Here is a 19,013-nt window from a genome sequence, read left to right on the forward strand (position 1 = left end):
ATTTAAATTCTATTTAAATATTATTTCTTTGTTTCTTCTAGCCTAAGAATTTCAATTTTAAAAGCTCATCAACTTGTTTCATTTTTATTTAATTCAATTTTTTTTCAATTTCTCTTGAGATTTCTTCTTTGACTTGAATGTAATTTAAAAGTGTGTTGTTTAATTTTCAAGTATTTTAGGATTTCCCAGCTAACTTTTTGTTATTGATTCCTATTTTAATTCCACTGTGGTCTGAGAGCAAACATTGTATGAATTATATTCTTCTAAATGTGTTAAGGTGTGTTTTATGGGCCAGAATGTGGTCTGTCTTGGTAAATGTTCCATGTGAGCTTGAGAAGAATGTTATTCTGCTGTCATTGGATAAAGTAGTCTACAGATAGCAATTATATCCAGTTGATTGATGGTGCTGTTTAGTTCAGCCATGTTCTTACTGATTTTCTGCCTTCTGGATCTGTTTATTTCCGACGGGGGGGTGCTAAGTAATTGTACTCATAGATTCATCTATTTCTACTTGCAGCTCTATCAGTTTTTGTCTCACGTGTTTTAACACTGTTGTTAGGTGCATACACGTTAAGGATAGTTATGTCTTCTTGGAGAATGGACCCTTTATCATTATGCAATGCCTCTGTTTATCCTTGATAACTTTCCTTGGTTGAAGTCTGCTCTGTCTGAAATGAATATAGCTACTTTTGCATTCTTTTGATTCATGTTAGCATGGAATATCTTTCTCCATCCATTTATTTATTTATTTATTTATTTATTTATTTAGAGACCAAGTCTCACTCTGTTGCCCAGGCTGGAGTGCAGTGGTGTGATCTCTACTCACTGCAACCTCTGGTTCCTGGGTTCCAGTGATTCTCATGCTTCAGCCTCCTGAGTAACTGGGATTACAGGTGCATGCCACCTCGCTTGGCTAATTTTTGTATTTTTAATAGAGATGGCATTTCACTATGTTGGCCAGATTGATCTTGAACCCCTGACCTCAAGTGATCTGCCCACCTTGGCCTCCCACAATTCTGGGATTACAGGTGTTAGCAAGTCCTTTATTTTTAAATTTTATATATCTTTATATTTAAAATGGGTTTCTGTAGCCAACATATAGTTAGGTCTTGTTTCTTGTTCTACTCTGATAATGTGTATTTTAATTGATGTACTTAAACATTGATGTTCAAAGTGATTATTAATATAGTTGGATTGATATCTACTGTATTTGCTCCTATTTTCTATTTCTTGCCCTTGTTCTTTGTTCCTCTTTCTGTTATGGTTTTAGTCAAATATTTTATATGACTCTGTTTCCTCTCCTCTCCTAGCATGTCAATTATACTTTTTAACTTTTTGTGTGTTTGCCCTAGAGTTTGCAATATACATTTGCAACTAATCCAAGTTGACTTTCATATAACACTATATACCACTTCATGCATAGTGTGAACCCCTTATGCAAATTCCTCCTTTCTGTTCCTTGCATCACTGCTGCCATTTATTTCATGTATACATAAGCATACACGCACATAAGCAGATATAATTGAATATATTGTTGCTATTACTATTTTGAACAAACTTTAGATCTATTAAGAATAAGAAAAATAGAAGTTTTTATTTTACCTTCATTTATTCCTTCTTCAATGCTTTTCTTTATTTAGATGCAAGTTTCTGAACTACATCATTTTTCTTCTCTCTAAAGAACTTCTTTTAACATATCATACAACCCAGATCTCCTGGCAACAAAGTCCCACAATTTTTGTTTGCCTAAGAAAGTTTTATTTCTTCTTCACTTGTGAAGAACATTTTTGCAGGGCACAAAATTTTGGCTGTTTTTTTTTTTTTCAACGTTAAATATTTCACTTCACTTTCTTCTTTTTTTGAGTGGTTTCTGGGGAGAAATTGGATGTAATTCAATTTCTATACCAGTTCATGCATAGTGTGAGTGCCTTGTAATAGTAGGGTAGTACTCTTCTATAGGTAAGGTTATTTTTCATCTGACTTTTTTCACTATCTTTGATTTTCTGTAGTTTGGATATGATATACCAAGTGTACTTTTTTTGGCATTTATTCTGTTTGGTATTCTCTGAGCTTTCTGGATTAGTGTCTGACATACATTTGTGGGAAATTTTTACTCATTATTGTTTCAAATATTTCTTCTGTTATTTTCTCCCTTTCTCTTCCTTCTGGTATTCCTATTATGTGTATGTTATACCTTTTGCAGTTTTCCTATAGTTCTTCGATATTGTTCTTTTTTTTTCTTTTTTTCAACTGTTTTGCGGTTTCGAAGGTTTCTATTTAAATATCCTCAAGCTTTGAGATTCTTTCCTTAGCTGCGTCCAGTCTGCTAATAAGCTCTAAAGGTAGACTTCATTTCTGTTTCAGTGGCTTTTTGTGTATGTGTGTCTCTAGCATTTTTCTTTGTTCTTTCTTAGAACTTCCCTCTCTGCTCACATTGCCCGTCTGCTTTTGCTTTCGATCTGCTTTATTCATTAGAGTCCTTAGCATCTTAATCATAGTTATTTTAAAATATCTTGTCTGATAATTCCAACATCCCTGCCATATCAAAGTTTGGTTCTGATGTTTGCTTTGTCTCTTCCAACTGTGTGTTTTTTGTTTGTTTGTTTTTGCCTTTTAGTATGCCTCATACTTTCTTCTTAATAGCTGGACATAAAGTAAAAGGAACTGCTGGATAAAAGGAACTGCTGCAAACAGGCCTTTAGGAATAGGCGAGTAGGTGTGAAAGGAGGGGATGTGTTCTATCGTTCTATAGTTAGGTCTCAATCTTTTGGTGAACCTGTGCCTCTGGACTTTGAACCTTACAAGTGATTCTCAGCTGTCTGCTTCTCCCTTAGCTGGGAAAGAATGCCTCCGGTGGACTAGAGTTTTTCCTTCCCCTGGGAAAGTTAGGCATCCATAAAACCCTGGCAGGTTAGCCTCTGGTTAAATAGTTTCCCCTGAGGGCATACCTTGTTAAGAACAGAATGAAGCATTTTAAATTAAGCTGACCAATTTTGTTCTTCATAGCACTATGTGCCTCGGAAACTTCCAGTTAACTTCAGTTTTTAGCCCCACTTCTTACTCCATCTTCTATGCTAGCTAATTCTGAGTTTGGAGACACCCTAGATTTTTGCTGGAAAGTCCTCCCTTCTCCACTGTGGGCACTGAGTATGTTTTAAAAGCTGTAGCTTTCTCTACCTTGTTTCATTTACGAATAACTCCATAATGTTTTTTCTCTGGAAATGGTTTTATTCATAATTTACTCGTCTTTAAAGGGTACGTCTTTAAACATATACTTTAAAAATTACTTTAGTTTTATTAAGATTTTCTCATTTGCCATCTTGAATCATGCTGTTTATTTTTTATTCTAAAACATTATTTATAGATTGATTTATTGGGATTGACTCAATTTTTATTTTATTTTGCACAGTCTTTTATTATTACAGAGGTACAAGTACAGTGCAGAAAATTAGAAAACACAGACAAAAGTTAAAAGAAATTAAGATAATTCCAGAAATCACCTCTGTGCATCCTTCCAGATCTAACTGTCTTTCTGGCCACATATCTACCTACTCCTACAACAAAATTTTTTTAATTAAAAAAGTCTATACAGTACATACCTTTTTTGTAACTTATTTTTTCAATAAACTCTACCCTTCTATTTTAGTAAAATTTCATTGCACCTCATACTGAGACCATATTCAAACTTTTCCAGCTGAGTCCCGAATATTCTTTATATTGCATCTGGTCTTTAAGTTGCTTTAAACTCTTTTGATCAAGCACAACTTCTCTTTCATAACACATATTTATTATAGAGACCTGGCCAATTTCCTTGAAGAATGTTAAAAACTCTGTGTTTATAAACTCTCTGGGTTTATCTGATGGTGTCTCCATTTTCCTCCTGATTCCTTTTTTCCTTTTTCCTTCACTTCCTTTAATTATTTTACTTCCTTTATTCCTCTTTACTTTTTCTTTCTTCTTCCTGTTCTTGTTCTCCTTTCCCTTCCTCCTCCTTCTGTAACTGAATTTCTCTATTCCCTCTGTATCCCAAAAACAGGAATCATCCTTGGAAAGCTTGACGAATTCAAGTTAAACATCTTTGTCTAGAATACAACATAGGTGATTTTGTGGGTTTCTTGCTGAATCATATCAGAGGACACATTCTATCTAGTTGACTCCCAGTAGTAATGCATAGGTGGGCCACTGGATCTGGATGATGACAGTCTAATCCTTTTATTGCACAGGAGTGTTTTGCCCTGAGACACTAGAAAGTAACTTGTGTCAAGTATGGTTCTCGCTTTCACCTAAATGATTTTAACATGACTTGGTAATACTTGCCTAGGTCAATAAGAGGGTTTGGAAAATTATGTTTTTAAAATCCTATAATTTCTTCTACATTTATTAGCTTAAGTGTTCTGTAAATTAGAGAAATCCGTCATCAGCTGTGATTATTTGTTACCTTGAAAGGCTGGATAAATGCTCAATTTCTTTCTTTTAATTACCAATCATCAAAGTAAAAGTAGTTTGAAGAGTTACTGCTGATAGCAATATGAAATTTTCCTGACTTTTTCCTTTTGGATTATTGCTATTAACTCATGAATTTTCATTGACTACTAGTATTTACATCGACTACAATCTTTACTTCTGGGTATTTTTCTGGTATGTTAACCACCTCATTATTCTAAAAGACTTTCCCAGAGCTCTTCTCTGTTCAAATCTCTAGTGCCTCCACCTTCGTGCTCATTCTCAGATGATGGCTGGCTTTGTTTCCTATTTCACTGAGGAAAAGGAGGTACCATGAAAGTAATAGGAGTCCCTTCATCCTGGTTCCTGCATCCTTTTGACATGACCCCATTATTTGTCCAATAGCTTCTTGATTTTTGACATAAGATGTTCTAGGCTTACCTTGAACCACTCATGCCTATTGAATCGAACAATTTTAAAGTGACCCCTGGATGTTTTCAGTGGGGAATGATGTTAGAGACCACAGTTTGTATGCTAGGTCTGAATATTAATATTAGTAAATATTAGTTTAAAATTAAATTATTTGAATTAAATATTAGTTGAAATACTAAACTTCCTCCTTTAAAAATACATTAAACTTAAAAGGAATGAAGTACTGATGCTTGCTATAACATGGGCGAACCCTGAAAACATTATGGTAAGTGAAAGAAACCAGTCACAAAAGGCTTCATAGGAAAGGGATAGAGACTTTCATGAGTATGAGATTGTTTTTTGTGGGTGATGGAAATGTTCTAAACTTAGTGGTTATGGTGGCATAACTCTGGAATATATTAAAACTCATTGAGCTGTATACTTTACATGGGTGAATTGTACACTATGTTAATTGTATCTCCATAAAGCAGTTATAGAAAAAGTAAAGATTCAAAGTTGGTCTTGAAAAAATAAAAAAAAAGAATACAAACTTAGTTTCAGCCTTTCTCAGTAATTCAGAAGTAAAGCTATAAACATCACTTATCTATGCTTTGTTTTAGTATTTTCAGATATCCTTTTGGGTTGTTTGTCCCTATGCTTAATTGATTTAAAAAGTTTTCCCATTTTTTCATTTACTAAGATTTTTGGACACATTTCCTCCTGCTGGTTTGCCTACTTCTATAGCCGCACTATTTTATTCTGTTAGGGGCTAAGTACAATTGTGGTACCACTGTAAGAATTGTATGTAAAATAAGAGTTCATTGGTTCCATGCTGGGTGTAATTAATAAAATATAAAAATATATAATAAATATATTGCTTTATTTTTTAAAAATATTAAAGGAAGTTGCCAAAACCTATTCTGTTTATGTTAGTCCTTAGTTGGGTTCAAGCAAAGGATGCTGTAGAGTGATCCTGAGATGAGATTTATGACTGAACACATTACATGAAGCCTCTTCAAACCTTCCCAGTGATGAATCCCTGTAGGCAGAAGGCAATGAATGTAAAACTATATACAGCCGTTCTGTACTCCCCAGGGGTAGGACATTTCTGTGAACCTCATGTTCATATTAAAAATTAATATGGCTATTGCATTTTAATCATTCAATCAATAAATATTTATTGCCAGGCACTATTCTAGGTACTGAGAAAAAAGATAGTACATAAAGCTGCCCAAGTATCACCCTTTGTCAAGCTTATATCCTAGCGGGGAAAGACATAATGAACAAATAAACAAGTAAAATACATTGTGGTATTGGATAGTGAAAAGGAGAATGGAAAATATGAAGGCATGGAAGGGAGACAGGCAGTTCAATGAGGAAGAGTGTTGCAATTTAAATAAGATGAACAAGGCAGACCTCATTGAGAAGACAGCATTTCAAGATCTGAAGGAGGTGAGGGACCAAGACACATCGATGTCTGGGGAATAGTGTTCCAGCCAATGGAAACTGTGCAAATACATGAGGCAGGAATGTGCTCAGGGAACAGCTATGAGGTGCTGTAGCTGGAGCAGCAAGCAAGAAGGAGAATAATAGTGGTAGAGCTGAGAGAGAGATTGAGGTCTGAATGGGGCAGCCCTTGTAGGAAACTTGTCTTTTTCCCTGAATAAACTCCTTGAGGGTTTTGATCAGAAGAGACTATTGTTTGGCAGGTTTTGAAAGCATCACTTTGGTGATTGTCAAGAAGAACCAGACAATACAGGGCAAGCAAGGAATCATGTAAAGCAGTTAGGTGGCTATTGCATTAATTTGAGATGGTGGTGGTTTGGATTAGAATGGGACCTTGGAGCTGATAAGAAGTGCTTGTTGTCTGAATACAGGCTGAAATTTGAATTGACAGTATCTGATGATGGAATGAGGTGTATGGTAAGGGACAAACAGAAATGAAGTATTATAGAAGTTTTCAAATTCGAGAAACTGCAAAAATGGGGTTGCTATTTCCAGCACTGAGGGATAACAGATTTGTTGAGGGGAGATGAGGGGTCTAGTTTGGATGGCTTGAGTTTATAATGCCTAGTAGATATCCAAGTGGAGATGTTGAGGAGCCATTTGCATTCATCTAGGAAGAGAGCCCAGATGTAGAGAAGAAATGATCCAAGGATTGCGCCCAGGGCAGCCAACTTCCTTTATAGCTGGAGGACAGCACAGAATTTAGGCATAGATGCAGATAATTGGGTAGATGTGGTGCTGGGAGCTTACGAAAGCTTCTCTCTGAGTGCTTCTGTTTTCCCATTGAAATAGAAAGTAGGACCATCATCTGAGAAAGAGGATGGGGGTACAAGTATAGGTTTCAAGGGAGATGAAAAAAGAGTCCTTTAGAAGATAGAAGAACGAGAAGGTGAAGGGATCTGAGTGACAGAGCCAGAAAGCTCTCTGGGTGTACCTGAATTCAAAGTTATGAATTCAACATGGGACCATTCAGTGTGATTGTATTGTTTACTCCAGCGATGTTCAGCTGTGGGAATGAAATCACAAAGTGGGTGCAAGAGTAGGATTTAATCAGGATTAGGCTTTTTACAAGGGAGAACATTGAGCGGGAGGGGGCAAAGGAAATGGGGGAATGCAAGGGAGTGATTATAATGAAGAACCAGGGAACTTAAGCTGAGTTAAGAAGAATTAGTTGACAAAGTACTAACATACGATTAAAAGAGAGCATATAAAGACAATTGCATGAGAATTTGCTGTATGAAAATGTGACTCTATGTCTTTGAGTGTCCCTGGGGTTATAAATACTCTTTCTTTAAAGAGTATGGCTTCATACTCCAATATGAATTAGAGTCACTTTATTGTGACAATTTTGTTTAATGGGTTCCAAAACACCATGGAGGCAGGAGCAAATATTTCAAGATCACAGTACTTTTCCTGCAATACTGAAATCCAAAAACCACTACAAACTGGAAGCTGATTTTCTAAGTCATTTGGTAGCAGAATATGACCTCACCTGAACTCAACTGGTGGCAAATTGTTGTTTATTTGATGTAATAATGTGAATAATCCTACATTCTCTGCTGAAATATTAGCATGTTTTATTAAAGGGAACTGCTGGAGACTCTGGCTGGGATGTCACATAATATACAGAATATGTCTCATTAACATTCTAAAATCTGAAAAAGCCTCAATTTCAGAACCCATTTCACCTTAAGGATTTTGGATAAGAGACTATAACCTATACTAACATTCTACTTGAAAGAAAACCGATGTTTGGATATTTAAGTAACTCATGTAAGGCCATGAGTTGTAAGCGGGATAGCCAGGTTTGAAGCTGATGCTATGTGAGTCCAGGGTACAACTATAGAATCCACTACAGCATCCCCCTCAGCAACTTGCTTTCAATGGTTGTAGAGCTGTTCATTCAGCCACTTAACACTCATTGTGCAACTGGAGACCACAATGTGGAGGAACGAGAAACTCTATGAGGATTCATATAATCTCCACTTGGCTATACTCAAAGAATCTAGATACATATTAATGGGAGAGGTATCTGTCTGCCTGTTTGTCTGTCTTAACCAGGAAGATGGGTCAGAGTTGGAATGGAAACACCTTTTTTAATGTGAGGCAAGAAACTTAGAAGCAGAATCTCTCCCGTTGAGTGAGCTGACATATTCAGCCAGTACCTGCCATCACTGAAATTACGCAGTTGAATGGCTGCGTGTTCAAAACATTTGAGTTCTCAATAAAAATAAACTCATTTTTGGAAATCCACTCTTTCCACACTACAACTCCTGCCAATAATAGCAAACATTGACTGCATGCTCACAATTTTTCAAACACTGTTGTGAACACTTCATATGCTTTATTTCATTTAATGTTTAAAACAACCTTGTGAAGTAGGTAATATTTATTATCCTTCTTTTACAGAGGAAGAAATCAAAGATTAGAGAGGTTTAGCAAATACTCAAGAATATGTAGCTAGTAAAGGGAAATAAAGACCTCTAATCTATGCTGCTAGGCTTGAAAACAGTGGTTTATAACCATTTGGCACCTTGCCTTTCAAAAGTAGCAATGATAGCAATAATAATAGCTACTACTTTTTGTAAGCCTACTATGGATCATATACTTTACATACATTATCTCATTTTGCTGCTACAGTAATCACAAAAGCTTATTAACTTGGAGAACTAAGATTCAGATAGTTGTACAATTTGACTATGTCTGTACAGCTGCTAATTGCTCCTTTCTGTTACCAAGCCAAGACATTCAATTCTGAGAAAGAAAGGGCTTCTTTATGTGGTTTATTATACTGCTGTATACAAGGAGGGCAATTTTAGTTACTGGGGTGTAGTTTTTATGAAAGTTCAGGGTCAGAAACAGTGAAAACTATGACTATTTAGCCTTTTAGCCTCTAGTTTTATAATTCTGTAAGGTTTTCTTACATGCTTTCTCCTTTCTTTCCTTTCTTCCTTCTCCTCTCCTTGGAGAATACTTTATCTTGAAAGAGGAAAACAGTGACTTTGTTGACCCAGTGACTTGTTATACTGTTGAAAGTCTTTTGGTAATGGCAAGAACAGGTATGTTTGTTTTGCAGGTATTTATCCCTGAAGATACTGAAGGACTTAAAGCCACCTCCAGTAGAGTGGAAGACTAACTGGATCTGCATTTTTTTCCCCTCCATGGAACTTGAAAGGGGGATAGAAATAGAATAATAATGAGAGGGAAAAAGAGTGGGTAGACTAGGGGAAGACAGTATTCCTGAATGCCCATCTGAAATGGGTCCTCTACAGGCTGAGAGCTGACTCAATAGGTGAAACAGGAAAATATTTGCCACAAACCTTGGGTCCCAAGGGTAGGAGAGAAAGTCTCATGGTAAGACTTCCTTTCTGACCATGGGATATTGTTACCTGTCTTTCCTGACATTATGGGCACAACAAAGGGGTTACACATTGGAGTGAAAATAAGGACAGTCAGTTGGTCTCTTTCTCTGTATTGATACCATGAGCAGGGGTTCATTAAGAACTCAGGTAAATACAGAGGGTAGCATTTTCTTTTGGAAATATTTGAACATAAATGGGGGAAGGGATGGATATAGATGAGTAGGATGCCCAAGACAAATTGTTAGCCTGCAAAGGGCCTTAGTCAATCACTTTAGAGGAGGGCCAAGGTAATTTGTGAATGCTTCAGTGACAGTTGGCATTGAGAAACCTGACTGACAAAAATAACATCAGATGATGTTTCAAGAATCAAGTTCCTTCAAAATTATTGCTTAGAGAAGTGTTTCAAAGCCATTCAGGAGCAATAGTAACTTTTTCAGTGCAGTGCAGTTCTGGCTGTACCTGGAGTTAGGTTCAATATCACAGGTTTAGGGCAAAATTCTTATGTTTGAAAAAGAAGAAAGGAAAGCTTCCGCTGAATTAAATTTAAAAGAGTTTACTTGAGTAAGAAATGGTTCATGAATGGAGCACTCTCTCAAGCCAGAGTAGGATCAGAGACTCCAGTGCAGCCACAGGGTGGAAGAAGATTTAGGGACAGCAAAAGGAAAATGACTTAGAGAAAATGGAAGTGAGGTACAGAAACGGCCAGATTGGTTACAGCTTGGTGTCTGCCTCATTTGAGCATGGTTTGAGAAGGTGGCCACCTTTGGCCAAAATTCAGTAATTGGCACTAGAATTGGCTGTAGTCTGCATACAACTCCATTTAGGTTATAGTTTACAATGTATAGAGAAACCTTTAGGCTGAACTTAGAATATGTAAGGAAGCAGCTTTAGGCTAAACTTGATTGAATAATTTCCCCATTTTGGTCATCCTCTCATCTTTTAACCACACAAGATTTCCATAAACCTTTCATTTTACATTTTTCCCAACTTGTAATATTCATCTTGTTTTATCTATTTTTCTTTTACCCTTCTAGTTTGAAGCCTTTATGTAACTTTAAACCAGACAACATTTTTAACAAGCATATTTATGTCTTTATAATTTTTCTCATAAATGCGTATCTTACTTTTGTTTATACACTTTGTATACAGAATTGCGTTTTTCATATCTAGTAGTTTTTAACTCTTAGTAACCCTAATTTCTAGTGCAAACCCTAGAAAGTAATTTTGAACTCTTTTATATCAGTATTTGTAGATAAAAATCATTTTACAATGTTTTAGAAAGACACTTCTTCAAATTATTGTTTATTAGCAGATGTGAATATATTTAGCTTTTCTATACCATATAAAAATAACATGTCAATACATATAGGCTTAAACTTATGATGAATAATTGATATTTCAGTATTTTCACCTACAGATGACTTAGACATTTTATGATGATCAATTACTTAATGTGACATAACATGACTCTAAGATTTTAAATTACTGAAAAGCATTTTGAAAGTATGACACAGCCTCCCCAATGTCTTCCCCCAGTCGTTCTAGGTCCCAAGTAGCCACATGGCACCAAGGAGGACTATGAAGTTCAGGGCCTGTCTGAGCCCATCAGGACAGAAGACAGGGCTATACCTGAAGGACTATACCTGGAGGATCCAACCCCTCCCTAAATAGCCAGGAGGCAAAACAGGGAAAGCAGAGGAAGAAAGGGCTGTAACTGGGCTCGATTCTGGCTTGTAGCTGCTGGTCTAGGCACTAAGAACATGTCACCAAGCCTCATGATGGCCACCTGAATCCAGACTCTAAACCAAAGGCATAAGCTCACAGTCAAATCAAGCAAGTATCTGATTATATTTAACTGATAATTTCAAAGCCATTTCTATTTTACTAACAATTTAAAAACTAACTTTACCAAATATTATCACAGACACATAATGCAGATAGACATACAAACACAAGGAAGCAGATGTTATAGCTTTCATAAAGGATATTCATTTGTCAGCTTTCAGTTTTTATTTTCCCCATTTGATCTATCTTCCAGTTACCTGTTTCATCGCCCTAAGCACTTGTTAACTAGGCAATAGATTTTCATTTCTAAAGGGACAAATCTTAGGTAGAACAAAAACAAATTTCTATTCCATTAGCATAGAGCTAAGATTTTACGCCTAAATATTGTATCATCATTTGCTCAAACCAGGGGGAAAAAACTGCTCAAATAAAAGTTTACTTAAGACAAGATGGCCAGACAAGTACCTTAAACAAAGGTATGACTTACTTTGTAAATCTAGGAGGATAGTGAGTATTTCTAATATACGTAGGCAGACATTCTTAAAAATGGATATTTCCTTTTTAGATTTAAATTTCTTTTACAAAAGAGTTTCGAGATAGCCAATTGAATTCCAGAAGGGTGTATTTTAGTCAATAGGGTGTTCTTTTCAACTTAACTACTGTTTCTTAGCTAAAATTATTGAGTTCAGGGTGAAGCCCCTAAGGAATAGGGCAAAGAAAGCATTCTCTATGCCTGGCTTCTGCATCAATAGACATAAAAAAGAAACAAGCCTGTTATACCTGAGTACCTACCTTTTACAAACACTTTGTCTAAGATAGCTTCCTTTCCACCTTTGGAATGGAATAGTATCTAAGCCGAAAGTTTAGCAGATTAAATTTTTCTTATCAATTAGTCACTGAAGCTTTTTATTTATCTTTTATAAAGTCTTTAAATAAAAAATACTGAAATCTTTTTAGAAGCTTCTGCATGTCAGTAGGCATCCCTAGATGAGACTAATTTGGGAGTCCTTATTTTCAAATGCACTTCTTCAGTGCGGTATTGTTAATTTGGAATGTTCCACTGTAACTTCTCTTTAGAAGATTTTGCCATTTCTGTAAGAATTTTCTGCTTCCAGGGCCTAATATGTATGCATGTGTAAGCTGGAAGTTATTCAGTTCTTCAGAAAAGAAGGATTTCATTTTTACCTCAAATATATTTGGCACTCAGGTCTCCTTGATCAATGTAGCCAATGATTTTTTTCCCTACCTAAGCATGTAAGAAAAATGAAACAAAGGAGGTAGAACACAAAAATCCCTATGAATTTCCAAAAGCCAAATTTTATACCTCCTGCAATACTGCCATTTCCTACCAGTTTCTTTCTGACCCAGTCAGACATAAGAGGCCTCTAACTGGATTCAAGTCAGTTAGTTATCAGATCCAATCTGATGCTGGACGCAGACCAGATTCTGTCGCAACTTCCTAACCCAGTTTGGATCACAAATTTGCTCAAAGAAACTTGGGGAGCTCAAAGTTTCTGTTGAGTGTTAGAATCCAAGAGAAAACTTACCATGACCCTCGGTTGCTCTGAGGGAGCAATGGACACAATGATACCTCACTTGGTCACTCAGCACTCCTGGGGGTTGTTAGAAGCTCTCCTTTGGATTCTACTTCTGACACCACCTGTTAAGACAAGAACTTTGGCCAAATTAAATTTAAAAGAGTTTAATTGATCAAAGAACAATTCATAAACTGGGTGGTCTCCCAAGCCAGAATAGGCTCAGAGACTCCAGTGCAGTCATAAGGTGGAAGATTTATGAACAGAAAAAGGAAAGTGAGGTACAGAAAATGGAGGTGAGGTACAAAAACAGCTGAATTGGTTACAGGGTGGCATCTGCCTTATTTGAACATTGTTTGAAGAGTTGGCCACTTTTGACAGTCCAAAACTCTGTGATTGGCACAAGAGAAGGCTACAGTCTGTTTACAACTCAATTTAGGATAGTTTACAATGTACAGAGAAACCTTTAGGCTGAGCTCAAAATATGTAAATCAGCAGCTTTAAGCTAAACTTGATTTAACACCTATACGACTACATTCCCTTCGGACACCAACTGTGAATTTCAGAGTTCTTAGGCCATCTGTACTTCTGTCAACTGGCTACTAATTTGGGGGCACCCACTACCCTGTCAGGTTTGATAATTTGCTAGAATGACTCCTAGAACTCAACAAAGTACTGTACATATAATCATAGTTTTATTATAAATAATACAAATCAGGACCAGTCAAAAGAAGAGATGGACAGTGTGAGGTCTGGGAAGGTCCTAGATGCCAAGTATCCTTGTCCTCAGGATATATCACCTTCTTGGCTCATCAATATATATTACTAACCCAGAAGCTCACTCAGTCTTCAGGTGTTCAGAGTTTTTGTTGGAGTGTTTCCACAGAAGCACTATTGACTGAATCATTGGCCATATGATTGAACTCAAATCTCCAGCCCCTTTCTCCTCCTTGGGATTGGGCTGGATCAAAGTTTCAACCCTGTAAACGGGTGATTGGTCTTTCCAGCAAGGCCAGCCCCATTCTTGAAACTATTCAAGGGCCCACTATGTGTCATTTCATTAGCACAAACTCAGACAAATTTCCAGGGGCCATGATTAATAACAAAGACATTCCCTATCACTTGGGAAATTCCAAGGGTTTAGAGCCTCCCTCCCAGGAACCAGAGACAAAGACCAGCAAAATTCTTTATTATACCTCACTCAGGTTACATTACAGAACAGAGTACCAATAAATACACTATTTTCTGGGGTTTCTCAGAAAAGTGCTCTCTCATTTCCTATCCCATCACCCCAGTCACTTCCCACTTAAGTTTTTGGTTAAAGAGGGATACTCCAGCAGCTCCTACCTTCCAGGCACACCTGTAGGGAGAGGCATGGGACTTCACCTTCCTTCCTGGTGCCGATGTGTGCCAATGCTGCCTCTTCCTCTAGGTCCACACAGTTGTCTGAATCAGGCAATCCTTACGCTGATGACAGGGTTGGAATTTGTAGAAGCTCATCTGCCTTCCATTCCACACAGGGTAGCTTTTCTCTCTCACTCCTCTTTCACTTCTTGAGTCCTTGGAGAAATAAATCCAATAAGCTCCTGTCATCTGCCTATTCGCTATCAGAAACTGATTTGTCTGCTTACTTTAAGAAAGTGCACTTTGAAAGTGACCAATGAGCTCCTTCACCCCATCTTGTGTTCCATTTAGGTCTCCTTTCACTTCTCAACCTTCTGTTTATTCTTATGGAAATGGTCAAGAGGAAGTTTTTTTTTTTTTTTTTTAATGGAGGTTTGAAGTTATTATATAGTTTGGTTGTGCTACAAGCCCTCTACTCTTCACTTACACTGAAACCACCTTTGCAAAGAATATGACACTAAGAGAAATATACCACATTGACTCTATCTTCCTTCTAGCCTCACAGGCTGGCTGTCTTCAGTCTTTCCTGGGCACAGGCTAAGCTAACCCTGGGAGGAATTTAGTTTATAGTTTTACTTGGAAGCAAGGATGATAATAGTCCCTCCCTAAAACTTATCCTCTCCTTGTTTGGGGGCTGAAACCACCTTTGTAAGATTAATATTATAAAAGGCCACAAGATTATGATTATGGGAGGGGTCTGAATTCTGCTAATATGTAGGCATAGTTTCTATAATCCCTTTCTGTTCAGGAGTCATGTGGTCAGAGGTGGCAAGATTTTTGACTTCCCCAATTGTTCCTGTAGATAACATCACCATGGTAGAAACTAAGATTAGTCTTTTTAGATATTTTTCAGACACATTCTGACTCATAACCAAGTGTGTTCTGTGATTCCCTACTCAGAGGTGGACTCATGAGGACAGTTTTCCATACCCCTATGAGTGCATCCCCGACCAATCAGCTGCATCAAACTATCTTTGAAAAACTCTAACCTCTGAGCCTTCAGGGATGCTGATTTAAGTAATAACTTTGTCTTCTAAGTGGTTAGCCGGGCGTTAATTAAACTCTTTTTTTACTGCAATACCATGGTCTCAGTGAATTGGTTTCATCTCTGCAGAAGGCAGGATGAACCTATCAGGGGATTACAATAATGAAATGGTAGATGTGGCTAGAAGATTTGAGACTCTGTCTCTTTAAAGAAGCTACTCATATTGAGTGTATTGTAACCACATCAGTTCTAAAGACAGTGAAGACAATCCTCACTTTATTGGTTTCACCTTGATTTTTATTGATAGGAAAAAAGAAGAATAACCATATGCATGGCTAATCCCTTGGAAATCTAAACCAGTAGAATGTTGACCATTAGTTAATACTTTTGTTTGTTTTTTCTAAAAGGCAGTTCATTATAAAGGGTATTTTAGTATCTTTCTTAAGCAAGTGGTAAATTCTTTCTTCAAAAATTATTGTGAAATGTTTCAGAACTCTTACTTTTCTTATCATTAAAACAGTGGAGGTGATTATATTCAGGGTTCCTATTGTGATATATTCTATTTCCTTCTCATTCCATATTATGGGTTGTCTAGTTGCCTATATTTTTCTATATAGAGGAAGATATGAAATCATAATTTCACTAGCTCTGCCAAGTTATAATGCAATCTAGATTTTTTAGCCTGAAGCCCTCCTGAATTTTCAGTAGCAGTGATTTGGGATCAGGTCATCAAGTTTCTTCATAGGACTGCCTTTAGGGTGCTGAGACAATCTCACTCCAGTGTGGGAGACCTATTTGGGTTGCCCTTGCTGAGCTAAGCTGCTCTGTCTCATCAGGTACATTAACAGGAGTGTTAATGCCAATGCTTTTTATCTAGTAATTAAAAAGAGTAAATAAAATAAAAGAAAAAAATTTAAAAAAGAAATACAATATCTAACTTAAAAAAGTAACAAAACATTCAGTTTTATTTTTGTTAGTATTAGCATTAGAAGTATGATTCACTATGAGTACTTTAAAACTTAGAAACAGCCACCAGATGCTAAAGGTTCACCCGTGACCACAAACCTAGAACTCTTAGCAAGAAAAAATGTATAGAAAGGATAGAATTGAAAGCTGAGAACCTCTGGAGAACACATGGTTGAAGGGTCACTGGTATTGAAAACTGAGGCTCTTTACTAATACTCTCTCCTATTAGGAAAGAGCCTCAATTAAGACAGGCATATTATATCTGAAAGAAAGAAACAAAGTGTATTTAGGAAAAAGAAGAGTTAGCTGATCCATCAGTCAAGCTAGCCTTCTGGAAAATAACAGTCCACACATTAGGTAAGGAGAAGGTTTTCTCATGTAAAAGGCAACTTGAGACTAACCAAGGCTGACTATAATGCAAATGCAAAAAAAGATTACAAACATATTGCTGGGTGATACAGGATTATGGCCTAGAAAAGTGACTACCCTTTGTTACTAGGCAAAAAGACAAAAATATCAGTTGTTAATCAAGAGGGTGGGAATTAGGTTAAGAGAGAGATAAACAGCATGTAATTAACTTTATAATTACTCAATTTGTTTAAACCATTTTATATCTACTTGTGTTTGACAGTTTTTAACTGTACTTAGAAACGAAAATAGAATTATAACTTTTTTAGAAGGTTAATGGAAATTAATATATAGTCTTTTAGAAAATTTGAAAAAATACAGAAAAGTATAAAAAACAAAAAATTCACCTTCAATTTACCTTTAAGGGTAAATGCTATTAACAAAATATTCAGAGATTCAACTTCTTCCTGGTTTAGTCTTGGGAGGGTGTATGTGTCGAGGAATTTATCCATTTCTTACAGATTTTCTAGTTTATTTGCGTAGGGGTGTTTGTAGTATTCTCTGATGGTAGTTTGTATTTCTGTGGGATCGGTGGTGATATCCCCTTTATCATTTTTTATTGCGTCTATTTGATTCTTCTCTGTTTTCTTCTTTATTAGTCTTGCTAGCGGTCTGTCAATTTTGTTGATCGTTTCAAAAAACCAGCTCCTGGATTCATTAATTTTTTGAAGGGTTTTTTGTGTCTCTATTTCCTTCAGTTCTGCTCTGATTTTAGTTATTTCTTGCCTTCTGCTAGCTTTTGAATGTGTTTGCTCTTGCTTTTCTAGTTCTTTTAATTGTGATGTTAGGGTGTCAATTTTGGATCTTTCCTGCTTTCTCTTGTGGGCATTTAGTGCTATAAATTTCCCTCTACACACTGCTTTGAATGTGTCCCAGAGATTCTGGTATGTTGTGTCTTTGTTCTTATGAAATTGTGGCAATAATCAATAGCTTACCAACCAAAAAGAGTCCAGGACCAGATGGATTCACAGCCGAATTCTACCAGAGGTACAAGGAGGAACTGGTACCATTCCTTCTGAAACTATTCCAATCAATAGAAAAAGAGGGAATCCTCCCTAACTCATTTTATGAGGCCAGCATCATCCTGATACCAAAGCCTGGCAGAGACACAACCAAAAAAGAGAATTTCAGACCAATATCCTTGATGAACATTGATGCAAAAATCCTCAATAAAATACTGGCAAACCGAATCCAGCAGCACATCAAAAAGCTTATCCACCATGATCAAGTGGGCTTCATCCCTGGGATGCAAGTCTGGTTCAACATACACAAATCAAGAAACGTAATCCATCACATAAACAGAACCAATGACAAAAACCACTTGATTATCTCAATAGATGCAGAAAAGGCCTTTGACAAAATTCAACAGCTCTTCATGCTAAAAACTCTCAAGAAACTAGGTATTGATGGAACCTATCTCAAATAATAAGAGCTATTTATGACAAACCCACAGCCAATATCATACTGAATGGGCAAAAACTGGAAGCATTCCCTTTGAAAACTGGCACAAGACAAGGATGCCCTCTCTCACCACTCCAATTTAACATAGTATTGGAAGTTCTGGCCAGGGCAATCAGGCAAGATAAAGAAATAAAGCATGTTCAAATAGGAAGAGAGGAAGTAAAATTGTCTCTGTTTGCAGATGACATGATTGTATATTTAGAAAACACCATCAGCTCAGCCCAAAATCTCCTTAAGCTGATAAGCTTCAGCAAAGTCTCAGGATAAGCTTCAGCAAAGTCTCAGGACACAAAATCAAGGTGCAAAAAATCACAAGCATTTCTATACACCAATAATAGAGAGAGAGCCAAATCATGAGTGAACTCCCATTCACAATTGCTATAAAGAGAATAAAATACCTAGGAATACAACTTACAAGGGATGCAAAGGACCTCTTCAAGGAGAAGTACAAACCACTGCTCGAGGAAATAAGAGAGAACACAAACAAATGGAAACACATTCCATGCTCATGGATAGGAAGAATCATTATCATGAAAATGGCCATACTGCCCAATGTAATTTATAGATTCAATGCTATCTCCATCAAGCTACCATTGACTTTCTTCATAGAATTAGAAAAAACTACTTTAAATTTAATATGGAACCAAAAAAGAGCCTGTATAGCCAAAACAATCCTAAGCAAAAAGCACAAGCTGGGCATGGGGGCTCACGTCTGTAATCCCAGCACTTTGGAAGTCTGAGGCGGGT

General features: G+C 36.7%; 1 long non-coding RNA gene across 1 annotated transcript in view; it reads right to left on the bottom strand.

Annotated features, from left to right (window-relative positions):
• LOC131381773 (uncharacterized) overlaps positions 1–19,013 on the bottom strand; it is a 51,733-nt gene that overhangs the window by 14,707 nt on the left and 18,013 nt on the right. The window contains exons 2-3 of the long non-coding RNA XR_009210709.1: positions 14,390–14,602; positions 13,055–13,167 (exon numbers count right to left, since the gene is read on the bottom strand). This is a non-coding gene — a long non-coding RNA (uncharacterized LOC131381773). The remainder of the gene's footprint in view (positions 1–13,054; positions 13,168–14,389; positions 14,603–19,013) is intronic.

The sequence above is a fragment of the Hylobates moloch genome, unplaced genomic scaffold, assembly GCF_009828535.3.
Source record: "Hylobates moloch isolate HMO894 unplaced genomic scaffold, HMol_V3 SCAFFOLD_2, whole genome shotgun sequence".
NCBI lineage: Eukaryota > Metazoa > Chordata > Mammalia > Primates > Hylobatidae > Hylobates > Hylobates moloch.